Here is a 24,896-nt window from a genome sequence, read left to right as displayed (position 1 = left end):
TGTTACTACAATAATTTGAAAACTGGACCAGCACCCTTTAATAACCCTAGCAGCTGCCACTGTATTCCATTCTAAACATGGAATAGAAATAGGAAGAAATTGTTACAGAAATTGTCTTACTAAAACTGTGAAATCCATGGCTGAGAGTGGGAAGTTAAAACAGTCACAGGGATGAAAAGCTTCTTGTACAGAAGGTGATGTTATGGAAACACAGACTCAAAGTAACGTCTGTACATGGTTGTATGTTTAGATCAGACTACATAAGAGAGAACTCTGAGCACCGAGACCTGATGAATGCACCAGGTTCTCTTAAATCATTTCATTAAGGATAATTACTGGAGAATTGTACTTGAGTTTTTGCAGTGTGCAACTGTCTACTTCTAATACATCTTAGAACAATAAGATATTGAGATTTGTACTCCACTACATTTGCCTTTCAGCTTTATTTTTTTCCTCCAATTTTTCAAACCCTTACTGTCCAATGAAAAACATCTTTCACCAAATTTGGTGATTTAGAGTGTGAATTTGTCTGATGAACTGAAATATTGAGTGTTCCTTTGTAGGTTGAGGACACTATCCTATTTCTTAAGATATGTAAACTCTTTTTATGGATTCTCTTGGATTAGATGAAAACACAACATTACAAACATGATATAATCAGATAGAATATGATGCATTGATGGAGATCTAATCACCAACAGAATGTAAAGTATTACATTTTTTCTAATAATAAAGCTTTGTATGCAGGGATTTTACTTGTACTGGAGTATTTTCACAGTGTGGTATTTATACTTTTACTAAAATGGATCTGAATTTTACACTATGAATGTTGGCTAACAACAAAGCAGTTCTTATGAGTTGTTACTCTGCATAATGTTGAGGCCATTTTCTCCATCTAATATGGTGCTAGCAGAATTTTGTGTACGCGAGAATGTGTTTTTGTAATCAGGGACAGGTAATCTTTTAAATGCCTACAGCATGATGAGTGCTGTGAATATTTTTTCAGCATAATTCACTCGGATCAAAAAATCTAGTGTTGACCATTATTAACAACAATACCCTTCGTTTATGCTAGATCTAATCTTATAATTCCAACTAATCCATAGCATGAAATTAAACTCTTTTAGAAGTTAAAAGGGACCACAAGTCTCTTCTGATTCTCCTCATTGTGTTATCCTTCTGAGGACAAATTGCCGTGTTAATAGTGCAACACTACACAGACACGTGTGTCATCCTATCTAGCTGTGAATGAATCTGAAAGCAGAGCCGGGACCCCAGGCACCTACGGTGGTGAAGGTCACACGTCTGAGTGGTTCCTGAAGGACATGGGAAAGTGATCCCGCCTTTAAAAACCCTGATGACAACACATTAGCTGGCGTCCAGGGAGCAGCAGTCATGACACACACACACACACACACACACACACACACACACACACACACACACACACACACACACACACACACACACACACATACACACACACTGTGGGTCCTGTTTCACCATTAAACATGTGATGTGATTTGTGGGAAATCCTCTCAAATTGCACACATGATCCATGCCACCCTTTGGCCAATATATGTCAGAATCAAGACTTTCCACAGGTAAAGATAGACACAGTAGCCTGCAGCAAATAAAAACAAAGATTGTGTGTTTTGGAGACATTTTTGAACAAAGCAGTATTGACATGTGGTGTGTTGATGCATTTTTATATGTAAACAAGTGTAGAAGATGCAGTTGCTGGCTGCTGTTTTTCATACATATATCAATTAATAATTCTATTCTAATTCCCTGATCCCCTTTACTAGTCTTTTTTTTCTTGTAGAAAAACAAAACACAACTCGACGTGGCCTTGACTGATTGTCGAGGTGCATTATTCAACTACATACTGGCCTGGCAGCACAAACAACATTTCTAATGCGCTTTCTTATTCAGCTTTATGAAAGGCAGTCTGTTTGATGACTGTGGCTTGTTTTTTTTAAGCCTACGCTTTGAGATAAGTGCTGAGCAATTTTGTGAACGAGCTGGTCCCTATATTCAAAGATAGCAGAAGACAAGAGGGAGACTGAAAGCCAAGAGATTTTTAGCTTTGACAAGGAAGAAATAATAACAGTGGATGGTTTTGACTGGACGGGTTGATCCGCCGGATAAATTGCAGTCATTGTTGCGCGGATACATTTGGATAGTAGAATATGTTATTGTGAGAGGGTAATCAAGTAAGCTCACATAAACAATGACAAAATAGCACCAAATAGCTCAGATAATGTATCACAGTCCAGAGCTTTTGCTAAAAAAAAATTGATTTTAACAGACAACTGCCTTTTAATGGAGAAATTATGAACTGCAGATAATAGAAAGAAGGACGTGAAAGGTGAGCAGTGGTAATAAATATTTAATTTACTGTACATTTGCTAAATAACAAATGATTTTCCTTTTGCTCTACAGTCATTTTCCATGAGAAATATTGTGCTTTTTTTGGTCCTTTGTGTGTTTTTGTGCCAGGAGTTGCTGCTTAGATTAATTCCTTACAAGGAAAAAATAACCTGAGCTCATAAATTATGATGCGCCGCTATAGGATAAACTAGCCGACACCACTGAGTAATTAGAACTACCATTCGACATTAAAATTCTGCACAACACCTAAACACTGTGAGAATGCACATAGGGAGCAGTTTTCATTCTGAAACTTCTTATCCAAAGAGAATTTGAAATCAAACACCTCTCACCTACTTTTACTCAAGCGGATTGTGAATGCAGGACTTTTAATGCAGTGTGTTTACATAATGTTTGGCGGGTACACAAGTCAATACTTTTGTGCTATATGCTGCTCCGATGTGGAGCCTGTAGCACTTACTGTGGAGTATTTGGCATGCTTCCTGCAGCCATTTATGCGTAAAGCGAAAGGAGGAGTCGATACACATGCTAGCTAGTAGCACAAGTGGAGACTCTGTTGTGTATAAACCAATACATGAATAAAATAATACTGGTCTTTCCAATAAAAACAGAAGAATTGTTAAATGAATTTGGGAAAGGAAAGCACAACACTGGACTTTGTATGATGCGAAATAGCACTACTGCCATGCTCCACAGCCAAAATGCATTGTTATTATATCTTAACATGAATAAATTATAGACTATATATCACATATTGTAAAAGATATTACATAAAGGACTAGGAGACTGCACATCCACTCTTATGCCGATGATTGGCATCTTCCTCACTCCTCTGTTGCGTCTGTTAGGGCGGCACAACTTCCGCCTCTGTGATTCTATATGCATATGGACTAAGTGCCTGTGTAGGTGTGCAGGGCTTTTAGTGTCTCCTGATTAGACAAATGCAATAAAACACAATTCCACATTCATAGTTGGATCTCCATAAGTTGTATAACTAAAAAATCTTCTGGCCATTCACAAGAGGAAGATAGAACTTTAATTTGGTGTTAGAAAAAAGTGACATTTCCTTATAACTACAGCGCCTCTCTGAAGAATTGTACAGGTCTTCAGCTCTCATGTACTATTCATGCTATATATTTTTCTTCACATAATCTCTGCTGGATCAGCCGGCAGCTTGGATTTTCACCCCAGCTACAGTCAGTGTACATGGTGAAAATGGCTTGCAATTTGCAGACAAAGCCCTTTCACAGTTAAGGGCCCTATGGTAACAAGAAGAAATGAAATGGAGAAAAAAAAATGACATAAAAGCGCTTCTCTCGCTGAGCATATCCAGGCAAGCCGAGGTGGGTTTTTTTTCAAGTGTGTTTCTAGCAAACGATTTTCCTACTGCAAACCTTTGCCTGTTCTTCTCCTAGGTCTAAATATAGAGATAGATAGATAGCGAGAGTGAGAAAGAGAGGCATCTCACACTGGCATTTTGTCAGATCATCTTTTTTTTTCTTGCTGATTTTTCCAATTACGCCTGACTGACATGTAGAGTAGCAAATGGTGAGGTTGCTGGCGCTCATTTCACCGCAGACAGCAGTTAATGAGCTTTTTATCATCTATTTATGTGATTTCTGTGAGCGAGCAGATGAAAGTGAAGATATTTCTGAGAAAATGTGCTCCCAGACACCTCTAATTGTGATAAAATAACATACAGTTTTTCAAACACCTACTCTGCTTTGATCACATTGTCTTCTTTAGTTTTGGTTTTTTGGTCATTTTTAGAACCACTAAATCTGTCGCTTATATATCCACTGCTTTCAGAAGAATCAGAATGGTACGAGGCTGATTGCTGCTGAAACGTTCAATTGATGGAACCGTTGAACACCCTGTTCTTAGCAGCATCAGCACTGATATAGAAAAAAAAGCTCACAGCTCACTGACGGCTAGTGGTTTTATGAAGAATATATATTCAGAGGGTTCCATTGTGCTTTTTATATTTCTGTAGAATCACGGGTGGTTCTGAAACATCTTATACTGGTTGATGGTTAGTACCTTTTCCTGGTAATATGCTGAGGAAAAAACTGTAAAAATATTAAGAAAAAATGTGCATAGCACAAGTTAGGTGTTAGTTTTATAATGAATTATATACATATGTATATATATATATATATATATATATATATATATATATATATATATATGTATATATATATATATATATATATATATATATATATATATATATATATATATATATATATGAAGTACGAAGTAATTATACAAAGTATATTTTGTGAAAAAAATTCTAAAAAGAAAGAAAAAGTTCTATAGGTGGGTCAGTTTATAATTGAGGGACTTTTGAAGTCCATGGGATATATCTTGCATACATTTTTATTAAAAGTAAAAAACAACAAAAAACGAATTTTTTTTATGTTCATTGTGATCGTGTCTTTACAAATTCCATCATTATTTATTATGGAAACAGTCACATTAATAAAAAATGACTGGATATCACTTAAATGTCAACTTAAAAACCATCGAAATTTAATAACAACCACCTTCTAATAAGCTAAACAATAATAAAATGAGCTGATTGAAAAATAATTTGGATTGTGATCACATGACCTGCTCCACATGATGTCATTTCCTCCTGAAGAAAAGACTGGTCAGACTCCAAGGCTTTCTGACTTATTTAATATAAAGTAGTGTGTGAGTCAAGTGTGGATTTATGGCATGTCAACAGGTTTACTACAATATGTTTATAAATAGCTTTCAATTTCAGTTTTGCTCAATTGTATATATAATATTTAGAAGAATCTTTATCTAAAGATACCATGTGGTGTTTGGTTATAGGCGGCCATGTTGATTTTAGGTCTGAAAACAACAAAAATGTCAACTATGATACAAAAAGTCCTGCAATTATATATTGACCGAGGTAATAGTGATATTGTACTTACCTCACTGCAAATGAACAGATTTTTTGTTTCTATCTTTTATCTTGACCCAACATGCATCCTACCAATATGGACAAAACTTCATAATTCATGATGGCATCACTTTTCATTGTCATTTGTTGTTATTCCAGTGCAGATCCAGCAGGAAAATTTAAATCTCATTTGCACAAATTCACTTCTGTTCTCCAACTTTAACCCTTCCTCCATCTTTGTTTTTGCAGCGCTCATCCCCTTTTGCCTGGAATTGCATTTCCAGCAATCCATTCACTCCCCATCAAATCTGAATTGGGGCCACTAATGGACACATTGCACACCTGCCTGAATATGATTGGACATTACTCACCAGAAGGTGCCAAAGCAGGTAATGAATGAGCTCCTAATGCTGAAGCATAAATAAAGCAGCTGATTCCAATCATCAGCTAATGCAAGTGCAACATTATTGCTGCCTTAACTTACTCGAATGCAATTTTCCAAGTGAAAAGATCTGAAAATGGCATTTCAATCCACGATAACCGGTTTTATACGAGTTAAGTGGAAACACTGCAGGTGAATTACGGTGAAATTTCTACTTATTACTTATCACCATGAAACTTTGTATGCAAATGTGCAGATGAGGTATTCTATGAGTATTATATATTAAAATGTTAATGTGCATCAATTTCCAGAACAGAAATCTGATTAGTAGGCAGCTTCATATTTTTAGTTTCATATTAGAGACATATTAGAGTCAAAGGTTTTCACAGATGGGTTTGTAGACTATCACTTCTAAGATCATAAAATAATGTCAACAGCCCAGCAAAAGCTGTTTTCACCATGTTTTTAGGAATAAAATGTTCTATAAGTCAGGCTTTGTCTTTATGAACAAACCCCTGAGTAGAAAAACTTTAGACTATAAATGGGAATGAAACTGGAATGTTTGGTGCATTTAAGTGCGAATGAGAGGAAGATTTCTGACTCACAGTGTGAGAAAAATAAACTCATTTTGAGAAAATGGCCATTAAAGATTTGAATTATAATTGAAATCTACAGACTCAGATAAACAAAGCATAGAAAAAAATTCTCTGTGCATTTTGAATGTTTTCTCTTCATTCCTCTGAAATATATATATGTTAAAATATATGTTTTTACCTCTAGTGCATCATCTTTAAGTATTATTAACCTATAAAATCCAATTAGAAATCTGCTGAAATTTACCAGATGAAAAGTTTCCTGTACAAAACTACTTCAATTTTCAAATTTATGGTGATTTTAATAACTCTTAATGGTGTTGCAATAGATCAGTTTGGCTGAATGTTCACCTATCATGAAGCAGAAATCTGAATGACTTCTTGCTGACACGCAGCATCTATCACAACATTAGTGGATGCCACAGAGGCTGGATAAGAATCATCCCTCAGAAGGACAGTCCTGTGTGTCCTCTAGCCTCCCCTCCACCTCCGGCCTCCGTCCTCACCCCCCTGGGGATGAGCGGGAAGTTAGAGGAGCGGGGGACGGGGGAGACACACTCATCAGGCCTCAGTGATTAAGAGTCCACATCCAGTGACCATGAGTGTCAGCCTCTACAACACAAACACCTTCCAACCGCTCTGGTCTGGTAGAGTGTGAACCCTCCCCACCTGGCTTGGTGAGAGGCGGGGACGGGGGAGGCATACGAGCCCGTCATCCCCTACTGATGGATGGGGGACATTACGGCTCTTGGGGACAGGTGCCACTGACGATTAAAGGCCCCAGCCAGTGGCTTGGAAAGAATGGAAGTGGAGAGAGGGGAGAGGAAGGAAAGGGAAACTGTTGCCGCAGAACGAGTAAACACAAACACTGCGGGGAAAGCAGATGTGAAACGAGTGGCTAGGTGGAGAGGAAGGAGGGGGCATTGCAGGTAGAGAAGAGACAGATGGCAGGAGCAGTTTTTTTTTCTTCCTCGGCATTTGGATTTTAAGTGTGATACAATACAACTGCCTGCCTGCACCAAAACAGTGGTCACACAAGCTAATGCGCCTGCTAACAGGTGCAGAAACATTTTGCTTGGTCTCTTCCAGCCCCCGTTTATTGACGCAGGATTTCTGTCTTTTTTTTCTGTTTTCTGTCTGTCTGCCAGCATCCAGCAGCTGCCCTGCTGCTCTCCTCTGTGCTGTGTTGATGGCATTTGTTTCCTAACCCTGTCACTGAGCTGTGGGGACAAGTATTACCTCCCCTGCTTCAGGGGCAATTCACCTGTCCGTCACTGCGCCTCCCCCGCCTCCCCCGCCTCCCCGCCTTGACACAGCATCGTTGTTGTGCCACCTCGTAATTGGTCCAGTACCTTGTTTGGGAGTCAGTCATTTCAAGCGTCCACAGCCTCACCTGCGCACCAAAAAACATCAGGAAGCAAATAGTATCTGTTTAATTTCCATCTGCCTCATCAGTGCAAAAACTTGCACTTTATCCAACGTGTGGCAGGCAAGTAGCAAATTAAGCAGTCGTTCTCAGGTTGTGTTGCCTATAGGACCCTAGATAATAATCACAGCGCTAAAACCGAATCCCTTTGAAGGAAAAATGTGACAGAAACATAATGCGTGTGCAGCAGCTCATTTCCATTATTGTTTCCAATCATGGGGAAAGTGAAAGAGGCTCTGCCGAGAGGATGACATGTGAGTGAGAGAAGAAGACAGAAAGGAGAAAGTGGCAGTCCGCTGGGAATGGTACCACCCTTTGTTGATGCCAAGTTCAACAGACTGATGGTGGAATTGAAGCTCTACAAAACCGAGGCAAGCTCTACTTTAGGTTTCAACCACAGGGTGGAATGTACCGCCATCAGCAGAAAAAAAGGACATGAGATGGGACCAATGTCTATCTCCACAACACCAGTGATTATCTGGAAATTGCCTTGACATTCAGCTATAATTTGCTTTGTAATGACTGGAAATAGCTGGGGATGAGTCCTCCCAGATTGCTATGTTATCAAAAAATGCGCCCGTGAAAAACAAGGTTTTCGCATTTGCAAACAGCAGGGGGAACCACTTCATCAAACCCACCCCTCCCTCCTCCTTCCAGTTTCGACTATGGCTCTTCTTCTTCTGATCCCTGTTCTTTTTTCCGTCTCCATTTTTTTTTTCCTCAGCAAGACCCAATCCGTCTGTGTTTACTGTTATAATGTTTAATGTTTGCTCATCTGCTTACCCATAATCCCTCAGCACACATTCCCTCTCCTCCTTGGCCTCTATATTAAGGCTCTGTCGTCATTGACGGATTAACTCCTTTGAACTTCTCAGGGATGACACAGAGCTAAAACATACTATGAACTATGTCTGACTGTCATATCCACTACAATGTATCTTTGGAGTTTGCGTGTGTTTGTGTGTGTTTTTTCATGTGTGCTCTGCGGGGAATTCTACATCAGAAGTTCTTTGAGATTAAGAAGAAGCTTTGCATGGGAACTTAAGGCATATTTAACAGCAACAACAGCTGTTTTTTTTCCCCACAAAGTCATACTGCTTTAAGTTGACTTTCTGACCTGTTCAACCTACAAACTAAGAAGTCATATGGTGGAGTAAAACATATGTTCTCCCTCGAATGCTGCAGAAGTCTGCCAACTGTTACAGTCTACTGAAGAACTTTCCAAAGAAAACACAGCATGAAACCAAAACTTTTTTTTCTGGTTTTTCTCTTAAAACCTATGCGTCCCACCTAATTATAATGAAAGTAGCCTTCCTTCTCGGTTATTCCACATCTGATAGGTTGTCATGTGGGTTTCTGCTTCCTCTTGAAAGTGTCCCTTTATCAGTGAATCCACACAGATACTGTTCTGAGCCTCTTGCCAGCTTATCTCAGTTAGGCCGTTAATTAGCACCAAGTGCAGCAATTACACTCAAATATCCTGAGCAACAAAGACACAAAAGATGGCCCCCTACCTACCCCCACCCCACTGTACCCTGGTCTTAAAAACTAGACCAGCTCCCACAAATGACATGAAGGAGAGAGGAGTGAGGAGAAGGAAATGAGGAAGGGAGATTTTTGAGCAGCACAAAGTCGGCGCTTGGATAAGACTCTGCTGTCGTCTTTAATTGGTTTGTCTCTCCTGAGAGGAGCCCCAAATCTGGAAGGTTTTCAGATGTTAAGCCGTCTCCTGTAAATGCCTGTAATGTTTGTGCACATACGTGAGTGCATTTGTGCATACATGTAGCACCGCGTTGCTTAAGCAACCAGTTAACCGCATAATGAACTCAGCTCAGCCTGTATTTGCAAGAATGGAACATTTTGGTAGCACTTTCCATGAAGGTCATCTCTCTATAAGATATTAAAATGCATTTATGAAGTGTTGTAAAACTTTTTATAAATGTTTATTATCATGTATGACAACTTTAATTAGTCTTATGAAGTATTGTATGTGGTGACAGGTTCGCATAGCAAGTTTTTGAAATGGATTATCTTTAACATGACTTTGTGAGCTGGCTATTAGCAACTGTATGATGCTACTGCACAATTATGAATAGTTACTAGCAGTCTTTTCCGTAATGCCACCATTGCACTAAACACAGTGACCAGTTGTACAAGTCTGGCATAGTATTCAGCAATCTTCCGCTATAGGTTTGACTGTGCAGCAGGGTGCTACTGTTAGTGAGCATTTAAGCGCAGCCGACCCACACCGAGTGAATAAACGTTCAAACAAAAAGTAACAGTCTCTTTAGAAACATAAATCATTCCAGTCCCACTATGGGATTTTTTCCACCAGTGAGGAAAAGTTGCAAATACATGACTAGCTTTTAACAGTTATGAACAGCATACTTCCAAGTGTAGTTTAGTAGATGGCATGAAACCAGTGTTTCCACATGTCTTAGATTAGGGGTTCCTAAACTTACACTAGCAGCAAAAACATGAAACTGTCTTGTCAGGTACACATATGCATGATACCAAGTGATGCTACTTTGTATATCTTAAAAATGAATTATACTGTCTTATGAATGTGTGTGTAATGCCCTTCGAGATATTAAACACTCTTATTACTTTGCATGGAGGTATAGCATAGTGAATGCAATTTAAATACAATTTTTCGACTAGATTTTAATGTTTAGTATTTGCACATCTATGTCAATATATAATTGCAGGACTTTTTGTATCATAGTTGACATTTTTGCAGTTTTCAGGTCTAACATCAACATGGCCGCCTATAACCAAACGCCACATGGCTATTAGTAAGTTATTGTTTCCATAATAAATAACTATGCAATTTGTAAAGACATGATCATAGTGAACATAAAAAAATATATATTTTTTTACTTTTAATAAAAATGTATGCAGGATATATCCCATGGACTTCAAAAGTCCCTCAATTATACATTCACCATCCTACTGTTCTCATAAAAATATTGTCTAATTTTGTGAGTGCACGGACTATTCTATTCTATTCTATTCTATTCTATTCTATTCTATTCTATTCTATTCTATTCTATTGGGCACAAATTTCATACCAAATGTTACCACCATCTGACTTCCTGCTGCTTTGTCCAGACCCTTAATTTACAGTGGAGTTGGATGGGTCAATAAAAATGTGTGAAAATAAGAAATTAATACTCTGAGTCCAAAGCCAAACTTTCTCAGCTGATGTTGCTCCGTTTCAGACAACTAAAAGTTTACCTTGCAAATTGGCTAACAATGTGAATTCCATGTATTTTAACCCACACCATAATCTTGTCAAACCTCAGTGTCCTGGGTGAAAATACTGACTTACACCTCCACCATCGTCCAACCCCCTTATGTGTCTCTTTTAAATTGGTAAGATTCCTATTTGTCTGGCAGCATTGAAGATCAAGCGGCTTTGAAAAAAATGTGATTAAAAATGAGTTTGAACTTTTTGTTTAGTCTTTTTGGAAGTGTTAAACTTGTACTCCCTTTGTTGCATTAGTTATCACAAACAGTAGTCTGTGTCAGTACACACCTGTCAAATTAGCCCAACTCACAAATTGCAATAGAGAAAACAAACAATTTACTTGTTTGGAATACATTTTTTTTCCCTGTGAGAGGTATGAATTTGTTATTGTCACTCCCCAGTTTCCACGTCTAGTAAGTGATAAAAGTCAGATAAGGACAACAGTAACTCTATATACTGTCATCAAATATTTTAAAAAGTGTTCCATATTAACGAGCTGTCTGATTTTAAACAGATGTGAGTGCTCAGCTCAGGAAAAATACTTTAAAAACTCACCAATTTCAGATCTCAGAGAGTTTTCTTATTGCTGTCAGAAGTGGTTTAGAGAGTAGCAGTGGACTGACCTAATTATGTAACTTAATGTAAAGCATCTATTAACGTTCCAGCAGCTGCAGAGGAGGCTGCATGGTTGTAGCTGTGTGTGTTGCTGCTAAATATGCTCTGCAGATGCAGAGCATATTACTTGGAGAGGACATAAAAATGGTACAGTACAACTATGATCAGATGACAGGGGAAACCTTTTATTGATTTAGAGCATAGAAATGAAAGGAGCAGGGCATTTCCAAACTTTAGATGGGGATCTAGGGGACTAATTTCAGTTCTTGTAAGCAAAGTATGGCTGCTTTTAAATTCAGGATCAAATTTCGGTTCGAATGCAGACTTATAGACCAAGGTTTAGGGAATAGCTGTCATCACTGAACCCTCCTGCTGTCTTCATTTACAGGCACCAAAAAATACTGTTTCCTTGTCTGAAAAAAATCCAACAATTCAGCAAAAAAAATTCCCCAAATTTCTGAAAATTTGAAAAACCTTCAGAAAATTCCAATAATTCTTTAAAAGTTTTATTTAAAAAAAAAAAAAAAAAAAAATTCCCCAAATTTGGCAAGAAAATTCTTGTCAATATTTTCAAAAAAAAATGAGTAAAAATATTCCAAAAAATCTTAAAATATGTAAAGTGATTCCATATGTATCGGTAAAACTTCTAATATTCTCTTAAGAACATTCACATAAAATTTTTTTTGTGAATGTTCTTAAGAAACATTAACATTTCTTTTTTTCCACCAAGAAATGTTAAAAAAATTCCCAAAAATGTTGAAAATGTGGACATCAGAAGTTTCACTGTGAAGATATATTTTTTTCCCCACATTTTTAAACTTTAAAACGGGTCAATTTTAACCCGCAGGACGACACGAGGGTTAAGACAATCACAACAGGAATAGTACAAGACATGCAGACTGCAAGGATCGAGCTCTACTGCGTCTGTCAGTATTTGAGAGGCCTCAGGTGTTCCCTTGTTCTCCCCACATGCACAATCGACTGCTCTGTGAACAGCTGACTAGACAGCAAACCAGGAAACTGGCAACCATCTGGCGCCACTGGGGAATCAGGTAGCCCCCTACAGCATTCATCATGAACGGCCGAACTCGAGGGGAAAAGCAGAAGCGCAAATTAGGATGTAGCGCATGATCTTAAAAGGTTCCCGCACTGTTTGAGAATCACTTTTAATTCTCGGGGGAGTTGATAAGCTACATCAAACGACATGTGCGACAGTGTAATGTGCAGAGGGTATATCAGCTAGTGATACATTAACAGGAAGTCGTGAAAAGCGTTTCAACTTCACATCGTACGTGCTGAACTAAAGCAAACATCTGGCTTCTAATAGCGGCATTTAAAATCTCAAGATAATAGGAGTACAATAGTGTCTTTCCTAATTAGCCATGTTTGTTTTTGGGGGTGTTTTTCTTTTTTTTATATTATCACTGCTGCTATATGTAGCAACAGCAGTAAAGCCCCTGAGTGTGATGAGAACTGTTAAAAAGCCTGCAGTCGTAAAAGGCTGTGCTAAACTTATAAAGGTGATGCAAGGTCAGTGCACTGTCACTGCTATCTGATGATGAGAAAATTATGACAAATACAATTTTTTTTTTAAACCTAGAAACTGTCAAGGTTGACTGTCACATCATATCATTTTTTTTGGGATTGAGAAGAGCTTTCCCTACAAGCAGCGATTGTCATTACTGTTTCAAATATTAAATTGTTTGCTGCCACATAGACGTTTGTATAAAGAAGCACCTGTTTGTTGTAGTTCTGAGGCAGAATCCATGACAAGACTTTAATATCAGCCGTGACAAATATTAAATTAGTGGCTGCCATTCACTTGCAAAAATATTATGGACTCTGCACCAGTAATTGCTGCCTTTCAGCCAGTAAATAGACAGTTTGAAAAGTGTTTTTCAAACTGAAAGTCTATCATTGTAGTAATAATATTAAAAGTCACTTCTGGGAACTTTTCTTCTTCAGTGTGATTCTGTTTGTGTGTTTTCTTACGATTTTTGCGGAGTTGAAAAAAAAAATCTCCCTTTGGGTAGAGAGCAGGACATACTAACAGTCACTCTGCAGAGGGAAATATTCAACTGGGACACATTTCAGGTGGATGCACACTCAGCAGAAGGGTGAAACTGATGCTTTCATGAGAAGAAGTTACGTTGCAGTGATGAGCAGCGCTTTTCACTCCTAATGTTATCAAAGTTACAGCATCTTTTTGGACCCAACCATACTTGCCTTATAGCCTTGTTTCATAAAAATGACATTCCTGCACAACTAAACTACATTCTGAGTTAGGTTTTCAGGAAAAAAGACTTTCTCCTGGATTGCATTTCTATCAGTCATGTATTCGATGAGATGAGACTGCAAAAAGAAAAGCCCAAATTGTTCTATTTTCCTTAAATTTAATCATAGAGTGAGTGAAAATGGAACTTGAATCTAAGAACTCCTGGATTAACGCTGATGCCGCCAACATCCCTCCATCCTTTTAACAGGGATTTTTCAAACAGGAAGCGTTTCCTACAACATCATATTCTCATTTTTTGTGTAGAAAATGCGTTTCTTTCAAACAGAGATGTGATTGTGGCTTTAAAGGAAACACCCCACAAATGTACATCATAAAACATTTTACATAACAAAAATGTGAAGCTAATAGAATCTACCCAGAGTGCGACTAACAGCAGCCTGACCTGCTCGTTTCCTCTCAGAAATATGTTTCGCGACAGAAAGCCGGTGATTGAATTCATTTCCTCTGTCTGGTATGTTTCCTTAATGACTGTAATTATGACCTTTTGTGGATCCTACAGCTCTACCTCTTCCCACACAGCACTCTCCCTCCTCTTGTCTACACATTAATTTGCTCTTATGTGAATCAAACATTATTATACCTGAAGGTCACACCATTATCCCCCGTATTCACAGTCCAAATATTCATATGCAGTGCTGCAAATCCTTCCCATTGTGAAAGCGAGAGAGAAAGAGTGTCATTTTTTGCCATTGATGAAACCCAAAATGCTTGGAACCAGGCACAGATATCCAAGACAGAGGTAAAAGCTCCCATCTCTAAAATGCTGTAGGTTAAAGATTGAAAATAGATCTTCACAGCAGTGGCTGTGAGAGATACCCACTGTATTTCGGGGAATGTGGTGGCTAGGGAGGCACGCAAGCAAAGAGAGAGGGCTGTGAGAAAAGGAACAAGAGTGTCACATCCATTTGTAACTCCCGCTGTGATGTCAGGATGCTGGCGGGGGCTCGCCAACTGTGCACACTGACAGTGATGGATGCAGGTGAACGCACTGACTTTCTTCCCAAATACTCATCTCTGAAGATCTGTCTGTTTGTTGTTCCTTTATAAACCCATAGCTGAAAGTTGGAGACAGCGAAAAGATGAGAAATGGGGCTTGCAGGATAAATGAGGGTGACAAAGATAAGAATAAAGGTGAGAGCGGAGTGAGGAATAAAAGGCTTTCGGAGAAGCGGTGAAAGGAGAGGAGATGGAGTAGCGTGACCAGTCCTGGGTAAAGTCAGACAGATAAAGAGAGCACATTATTAAGTTTGGGCTTCCTTCTGCCTCGACTTGAACTTTTTCCCTCAATTCTGTTTAAATATTAAAGGCTTGTAATTAAAAGGTGACGGAGAGGGGCGCCACAGGGGGGTTCTGGCTGTATTGACCGAGGAGTGACAAAGCATACGCCACGACTTGCATACTGCATCAAATGGGGGGCTGTGAGGAGGGGGAAGGTGGGAGCTCTGGGATCTCGAGGCAAACGCGTCTGGATGTCGAGATGTTTTCATCTGTTTACGTCCCAGCAAGAGCCGCGCCAGCCTCCTGGGGAGCGGTGACAAATCTGAGGCAAGAGCCCGCCACGACAGATATGTATTTCTGAGTGTTTATGTATTGCTTAATTTGTTTCTCTCTTCCACATGGGATTGAGCTCTTGCTGAGAGATGACTGGCAGCCGAGAAGAGGGAAGAAAAAGTCAGTTTTCAGCCCTTTACAGTAGCATGTAGAGCGACGGCAATCCCTGCCGCCTGCTCAGACACGATTCTGCTTCGGATACACGCAGGGAAATCATTCAGCGTGTTTGGTCCTCTGTATGTTGTCTGAATGCCGAAGCTGTTTGTCAACGTCTTTGAAGTGCGTCAGCCTCGATTGCACACATTGCCATTGTTGAGGCCAAACGCACGACACTTCTCCCTCCATGCCGGCCTCGCACGCCAGATGGTGAAGGGTCAGGGGTCAACATACTTACCCTTCTCCCAACAAGAAGAGTAATCACCGATACAGTAATTGCGTTCTGCTATTGAGTGATCCGGCGACACCTCGAAACTAAAGAAGCGACTGTACCTTGAAACGCTCTTGGTGGGGATGAGAGGAATGTCTGCTCACCCTCGCACTTTTTCCTCAGCGTCACGTCAAAAAGCCGTGAGTTGTGAAGTTGGGAAACAGGCGCGGATGTTGTATTGAATCCTTACCTTCATTAATCATACATGCCTTTGAGTAAATTCACAGCTCAACAGATTTAATAAGAGACGTGCTGGTAGGCCTAGGCAGTCTATGTGCTTCATATATACCAGTGTAAGAGAGATCATTATGGAAATTCTCAGAGGGAGGTGAACTTTAATAACTGCTCAAAATAAATCAAGAGGCGATATGAAAATTGACAGGCGTTTCTCCCCCTCCAGACTTCAGGTAGAGTGTGGAATTGGAACAACACTAAGCGTCAGAACCTCTCAAGTAATATTGCTTCTTGAGAGAGATTCTGATTATGCAGGTTAGAATATTATGTGCCACTGCTTTGGGTAATCATGTAGTGCTGCAGCCGTGCTACTATTGCAATAAATCACAGTTTATGATAATGACTCAGGAGGAAATCACTGACACCTAGGCATCCGGAACACAATGTGCGATGTTCATGCATATTCAGCGCCAGCACCTCAGTTTGTTCCACACTTTGCTTATAAGAGAATTCCAGCGCAACATATGTGATTATGTGAGGAGATATAAATCTGAGGCAAATGACAAGACACAGATGACCTTTCCTAACAAATCCAAGATGACCTTAGCGTGTGAATGCAAATGGGAGAAATGAATGATGGTTTCAAAGGGCAGTTTTAGCCACAGAGTATCTTAGCCTGCAGGATTTCACTGACACATGTTCAGGTGGGAGCCCGGGGTTCCTATTAACATATATTACAGAGATGATGACTCTCGTACGTGAAAAATGTTACCCTTTTTCTACATATGAGATCTAGATGAATGATTGTAGGTGTAATATAAACAGGCAGTCATTTTACTTGCAACTAGTGTTAAAGGTAGTTTTAGTTTAGTTTCAGTCCAAAGACATGCAGCAGTGTTTGTATAATTATTCCGTGAGTAATAGCCCTTATTTAACCATGGCCAAATCCTTACTTTGATGTTGATCAAACTATTTAATTTGGTCAGCCTAATTGTTGAAATCTATCTCTAATAATGTGACCTGGGCAGACACAATTATGTTCCCAGGTGGTGCATATAAGTCCTACAACTGGACACTTGAAGGCAGATCAATTCAAACGTACTTTACTGTTCTCTATGGTCGCTTTATTGCTGTAGTTGAAACAAATTATATTAAAACACTAAAAATGCATGAAAAGAACTATGTTTGTATAGACAATATCACACACTTCACTTTTATGAACTTCCCTTAAATACATTTTGTTTGTTGCATATACATTCTTATGCTAAACCAAACAAAGAAAAAAATGTAAATGTTGCTGTAATGTTTGTGTTAGTACAACTTTCATTCCATGTATTCAAAATTTTATAATGAAGTCAGAGTTTCTTTCCATATATTCAGACTTGTATTATATATATTCAGAATTCTAGATAATATATACATTATAATTTCCTAAACGGCACATATATGCACACACAACATATATGCATTATCATATGCATGGTGCTGCAGGGGAGTTTACACAAATTTTCATTGCAAATTCAGAGGCCACCATTATGAAGCCTGAAAAAAAGCCTTTTCTGAGCACTGTGTAACTTTGGCAGAAGTATAGAACTGATGCTACAGTGCTGTTTGTAAGAGCAGAGCAGTGCTCAGACACCAGTTCACCTTGTTAGTGATGCCCCCCATCAGGATGCTCTCCACAGCACCAGAGCAGGAGGCCTTAAGAACCCTGGCAGACACTCCAGGAGAATTTCCTAAACTATCTGGAGTAGTACAGGCCTTCCCTCAAATTTCATCTGTGTGCAGCAGAGACCCCTCTCTCTGTGATGTTCTTTCTTGTTCACACTGTTTCTCTTAGTAATCAAATAATACATAATATTAAAAAATGGAAGAGAGAAATAGAAAACCAACTTGGGTGCGTTCATTCTGGCTGTAGCCTTACTTTAATCTCAAGCGGCCACTTAGCCTTTTCACAAAATACGAGAGCATATTTAATTTGTACATTTTAGAGGTCAAACTCACCTTACAACATTTTCAAATTTGAGGGTTTCATTTTTTGAAGCAGTGCAGGTACAAAAGAGATTAACTGCTGTGGCATGAACACTCTTCTTTGGATTTAACATAGACTACTACTGAAATAAACTGGCAATTGTATGTCAGGTTTTTTTTTTTTTTACACATTAAGGTTTATGAGATATACTTTTTGAAGCAGGAAACTTTTACATCAAACCCAGTTCTGTCGCGTTTTGGCGTATTTTGCAATTTGTCTTGACACATTTGCTAAAGGAATATTTGTCGTTTATTTACACCGGCTAACCACCTGCACAGGCTGAGTCAGAAAAATACCGGAGGAATAGTGGCAACATCAATGAGATTGGTAAATCAAGCTGCTTTCTGCGGCAGCGCATAAACAAACCACTCAACTGAAGGCCACATGCTTTTTTTCACCTGCTGCGTTTCATCCTTAATCATGGATAGAATATAATGCAGGTAATAGGGCTCCAATGATTGTGTGTGAGCCAGTGTGTGTGGGTGTGTTCTGTTTCTTTGTCCTTATCCTCCCCCCCAACTCACCTCATTACAAACTGACGAAAAGGATGGCGAGGAGAAGATATGACAAAGGTCAGAATGAAGACTCAAAGTAGCTTAGCTCATATCAGAGTCATCTTTACTTTCGTCATATACTTGTTACAAACTATTGATTTCCTTTTGGCACTCCTCTGAAAGACTGCAGTAATTCAATCAATCACATCATATAGTGTCATTGAAGCGTCACTTATAAAATAAGTCTTTATTCGTCCCTCTCTAACAAGAATGTACAGTTGATAAAAAAGCTTCCTGACCTGTCATGCTCGCTTATCATCACAGACTTACAATAGGGTTTAAAAAGGAAAAGAAATATAGTTTTAGTCTTGTGACTGTTGAGCCCTCTGGGGATTTGATGGAAGAGCTGACAAGCAGTGACAAACTTCCAGGACTGTCCCTGAAGGTGCTGGGGTGGGCATTAAGCAGGCAGACTGATGGAGCCTATTTTAGTCTCGGGGAGCTGATAAGACGGGGATTCTGAATCACACATTTACAGTCACGGTTATTAAAAAGCAGGGTCACTTCACTCAGCCGAGCTCTTCAGATGGAGACGGGGCGCTTGAAGAAAAGGAATGAATTAAGAATGGCCCGCCTTTGTCTCTGTCGGACTACAATTTCAAGGACTTTTACCGCCGATCCCTTTCAAGAAACAGACTCTTAATAGAATCTGTTGTGCCTTCATGCTGCTGTGAACTTACACGCTCATGTTGCAAGTGTTTAACATTCTAAAGAGGCAGAAAGTCTTGATTTACTGCGGCAATTATGCTCTTTTATTATTACTCACAATTGCCTCTTCTTTCTGCTTTGCAAAATATGGTTGCTATAAAGTAACAAAGTGAGTTTCAGTGCAGTATCTCTAAGGATGGGAAGCTTGTATTTAAGAACTGCAAATATCATTGAAACAGCAGACCAAAAGGGATGAAAAAATAATGTTCTGTGCTTTTCTGTTTTATTCTGCCAGAATAACATATTCTGATCCGACAACCCTCGAGTCTATTTGTTTCTGTTTACTGTAACTCGTGACATTTTGAATAACAATTATGCTCATTTTAGGAAGAAATATTTCACAATTAGTCGAACTAATTAATGCACTTTCCCTAAAAAGAACACTTAGTGTCTCTGCAGCCTAAATTATTCCCATGCAGAAAGTCTGGGCTTTTGTCTAGCCTTGTTTGATACCATAGTGGTTTTTGAGTCAGCCATGAAACAGAAATGAAAAAGTCATTACTTGAACCAGCATGCCACTTTTTGTATGATATATTGGGGCTTTATTTTGCTCACAGAATGGATGGGATAAAGAGTTTATGACGTCAGCTCAAAAACTGTTGGATAGCACATCTTGTTTTATTAAGTGAGAAATTATTCCATCCACAGCCTCATTCAAGTCGTTCTGTTAAATCAAGAGACTCAAAAGTATTTCAGAAACTATTTGTTATTTGTTCCTGTTTCTAATGGAAGTTGGACCAGTAGTAGTAGTAGTTTCTACACTAGGTGTAAAGGGGCTGATGTATTCCGAGGCAGCCATTAATTCAGAGAGCAGTGCAGTTCTACACTACTGCTACAAATGTTCACACAGGTGCAGTCCTACATTTTGAGGTCCACTGATATCAAGATCTTTATAGCTATGAGAACGCAGACATTCCGTTGACTTTAAATGATACACTAAGAGTATTGTTAAAGACTAAAAACAGCTTGACAACAGGGCTTTTACTTGCCGCAAATGTCAAGCTATTTAATTCATCTAGTTTATAGACTGTAAATAAAAAACAGACATAGCAACCGTGACGTCAGCCATTGCTTTATGGAGTACCATTTTGAAGACATGAGTTTGACATTTTGCAGTTGTTAACTTGGTCTTTTGAAACTGCATATAGGAAGCAGGAAGGAAGGGGAAGCTTTATTGTTAATTTTACTCTAAATGTGTGAATAATTTACAAAATAAATATTATGTTCTATTTAGAAAGTCTTGAAGCAACTGTTTGAGACCATAAACTCATCAGAAAAATATTTATTGAGGTGAAGAGAGAATTAGGGATGTTTTCGAATAGGCTTCTATACAATTTAACTTGCCCACTACTGGCCATTAGAAATTATTTTAGACATTTCTCTGTCGGCTTTCTTTTCAGACCCAGATGTTTTTAATTGCCCCTTGGGGACAAACAAAGTTTTTTTTAACCTGAATTGAATTGAATTTACATCTGCCTTCTGTATATCATCTATGGTCCAACTTGCTTCTAATGGAAATTAAATATTATTATTAGCTTGTTTTTCATCTTATTTCTCACTGGATTTACTTAAAGACTCCATCTGGTAAAAATCCCATTTCTTTAGCTTGTTGGCATGGCCACATCACAAACCAAATAACAAGTGAGTGCAATGGCTTAGTATTTCCACTTTGGAACTGCAGTGTACCAAACATGCACTCAGAAAGCCCAGGTTTCACATGCTACAGACCTAAGGAGCCAATCCAGACAACCTGCAGGCTGGACATTTTCCTCTTCTGCAGAATCGTTTCCCAGCTCGTACGTGTATGTCTGAAACACTTCCACATGTCAATTTGTCATTGTGTAGCAGTTTCACAGTGTCTGTAGTGAGCTCAGGCTGCCTTTGGGTGGGAAGGAGTGAGTGAAGAGAGATTCACGGGTATATCTGCATATTCTAGAGGAAGCAATGGTGTGGAGTTACTTGTGAGCTATTTTGAGCAATTTTTGAGAAAAGGATTATTTTCATTGTCAAGCTAAATATCATTATGTTTTAGACAAAAGATGTCTATGAGGAATGGTTGGGCTATTGACTGAAACTGACTACAACATTTGCTGAAATTGACAAGCCTATCATGCATTTAATCTTTAGTGTCAAAGTAAACGCACTGAATTTTACATTTTTAGCTGCTGCTCTTTATGTCTTATGATCATCACACATTCATTAATTTGCTTAAACATTTTAACTTTAAAAGATATATTTGTTGTTACTTCAAGCACCACTAATGTAGAACACTGTGTATTGTTAGACCGAAGCCAGGAAGTAATAATAAAATGTTGGCCAGTCTAAACAAAACTGTGGTCATAATGTGGTTATTAATATAAAACTTAAGGTCAGCAACCACCTATGCAGAGCTGGAAAGTGGCTGCCACCTTTCTCAGAGGCCCAGAAAGTACATAATAATTTTCTCGGTTTCATCCATGAGCAACCACCTACAAGAGAAATGGAGTTTATGAGATAAGAAAAATATATACACGGAAAAACACAAAGGTGTATTACTGTTATTACTGCATAACATTGTGAGACCGCTCCAAATTACTCCCCAGCATTGCATCACTGTCTGTTCCTTTGAGCTCAATAAAAAATAATTCAGTGAGCAAACTTTTGACTTTTTATCTCCTTCCTTACTTTACTTCAACGAACCAGATCGTGACCTTGATGCTGCTTTTTTACATCAGAAATCAATGCAGGTGGCGGCATTCAACCCGACTACCATGCCTCATTCTCTTAAATCTAACAATTCCCCGAACACTCTATATTTATTTGTGCAGGCACATACCAGGGGTGCCCAAGGTCAAAGAAAGTATCATCTTGCTGATGCAAGAAATCCCCCCTCTGATAACGGCAAACACCAAAGCTGGAGAGGCCACAGACATCAACCACAACAACACAGAGGGAGAAACCTCAGTGAACTTTCCCCACACTGAACCAGCCAGTGATTGATTTTCTACACAGATCTCTAAACTGGTGTTACTCTCCTATCTGTAACAGTAATGAATTTCATTATAAGGCCGTGGAACACAGAGGGAGAGATGGAGATGCCGGCCAATGTCAGGGGAGAGGGAGAAGGAGAGAGAATAAAACGACGGAGGGAGAGAAAGGCGGGGCTGTCATTCAGGGTTCTGTCTGTCAGTAGTGACAGCACATCTCCCCTCTGGCCAGATACTGAAATAACAGCCGACTGCAGAGCAATTAGAAACGCTGCCTACCGCTTTTAGACAACCTACATATTCCTCAGTGTTCGTCAGCATCTTAGTCCCGTGGAAGTGCGTATTGTAACATACATGTAAATATAGGCGTATGAGTTTCCACCCTACTTCCTCCTCTAGCACGCTGTAACCCTTATGCCCGGTAACCACGGTGACCAAAGACGTCCTGAGGTTGTGGATGTATCCAGGCCGCACTGAGTCAGGATGCATGATTGGGTGACTCATTGCCATCTTGGGGCTAAAAAAGCCCTTTCATCATTATCTCTCACTCTCTCTAATTCTCTGTGTTTCTCCCCACCCACCCACTCCTTCTCATTTTGCACTTATCTGCACTTCAGTGTTTCCCAGGTAAATAAAAGCCATTTGGTTTTCTCCCAGACCCCGGGGGAAAGTGTTGTCGTCTGACACCACGGAGAGGTGTCGGGGCATTCTGTTGACTTGCCAGTTGCCTTATTTTCATATCTGCTCTACCCTTCTGTTTGGTTGCTAAGGAAGTGAATTGCAGCTCTATCATTTTGCGGTCATTAGTATTCATGGAGGGCCAGGTCAGGTACCCCAGGAGTGATTGGCGCTCATGAATAAGCCAATATGCCACAAGAGACTTTGCAGAAAAATTGTTACTCCCTTTTTTTTTTTACTCAAGATTTCAATCTCAAGTGGACAGTCGCACACAGTGTATGGCTTGTAATACTCGGGAGTTATTAAAAAGGTTACACTGCTTATTTATTTAGTCTTTATCATTATGGAAATCAGTTGTCAGATTTTCACTGCAGGACCAGCCGTTCCTAGCAAGAGCTCCGTCATTATTTATGCGCCTCCATTTCCACCAGAACAAAATTGATTTGACTCCATTTTCATTGTGTTGCCCCCAGAAATGATTTCCCAGTTGGGACGTAATGTCATCCAAAAATATTAGGTTAACACTTAACACAGACTAGAGGAATTGTATTTTGAAATATCTCCTTGATAAACTGTCTCACTGGCCCATGAGTAAATCAAATATTGTCCTGCTAAATGAGTGCTGCACAAAACTATATAAATTTGATAATAAAACAAGTTAATATAAATGGTTGTCACTTACATTTTAAGCCATAAAGAGGAGAATATTCCAAACACATTTTGTTGAGTAGCTATCCTCTAACCATCTGCTTCTTACTGTTATATCTTTTTCAGAGATTCTTTTCAATCAATCAGTACAATCGGGGATTCAAAGAGCACAGACTTCAACATCATTGATTCAGTCTGGGGCTAATCAGTTGGTTAAAAATGTTACTGAATATTATGTGGTTATGATGCCCATGTACCCACAATTACACACGTGTGCACTATTAATGAGTAATTAAGTAACTTTTCCCAATTCATGGGAACAAAAACCTAGAAACCTGAATAATAATCCTAGTTGAAGGCAACAAACAGTAAAAATAAGAGACAAAATTGTGAATAAGTTCATCCTAATAGCCACTGTATTCTGAATTTCGCTTGCAAATGTAAAGCATTGCTGGATCATGTCATCGATGTCAGAACCTACTATTTGGTAGCAATCATTAGTTGTATATAAAGATGGATGGATCCTCAGTGATGACTTTCATAGATTTCCTTTGAAGCTCGGTGTGGGAGCTCCAGACTTTGCTACTTAAGCAGTGACAGATTTTGTGTGGCTAATCCAAAAAAAGTGCAAAGAAGTGGAGCATGAGTGAGCCAAGCAAACATTTCTGGGCCCTGGACTGTCCTGTGACGGAACTCAATTGTCTCTCAGAGCGGTCACACCAATAATGATGAACAACTTTACACCTTAATGTAATTTAAATGTATGAGTGATAAAAAAAAAAATCACCACCCTTACGATTATCATGAATGGGGACATTAGCAATCGAGACCATAACTGTTATTACACCATGTTGTAAACACATTTATTTTTGCTGTCAAGTTGAGCATTTTAACAAGGAGTTCTATAGGGGAGTGACTTATTTTGAAGTCAGCCTCAAGTGGCTATTTGTGGAACTGCAGTTTGCGTGCCTTGCTTCATTTTTCCAGCCCTGAAGCTGCTGCTTGGTAGCAATATTAGATTTGCTGTCTTATGCAAATGATGAACATTTTTCCAAACGAAAAAGGATGTCATTATAGTTAGATATTTTCTATTCTTTGTTAGTCTCTCTATGACCCAGGGTAAACTGGTTATAATAAAACACAGGATGTCTGCTGTCTTCTGTGTATGGAAATGGTATTACTCTGAGGCTGTGTGAGGAAGCTACTTCAAATTCTGCTGTTGGTCAGTGGCTCATGTTCCCTCCTCAACCATAACAAATCCCATCCCTTTGTCCTACTGTTTTTAATC

The sequence above is a fragment of the Amphiprion ocellaris genome, chromosome 23 (assembly GCF_022539595.1).
Source record: "Amphiprion ocellaris isolate individual 3 ecotype Okinawa chromosome 23, ASM2253959v1, whole genome shotgun sequence".
In the NCBI taxonomy this organism is placed as follows: domain Eukaryota; kingdom Metazoa; phylum Chordata; class Actinopteri; family Pomacentridae; genus Amphiprion; species Amphiprion ocellaris.
The sequence above is the reverse complement of the archived record's forward strand: the minus strand, read 5'-3'. Positions refer to the sequence as shown.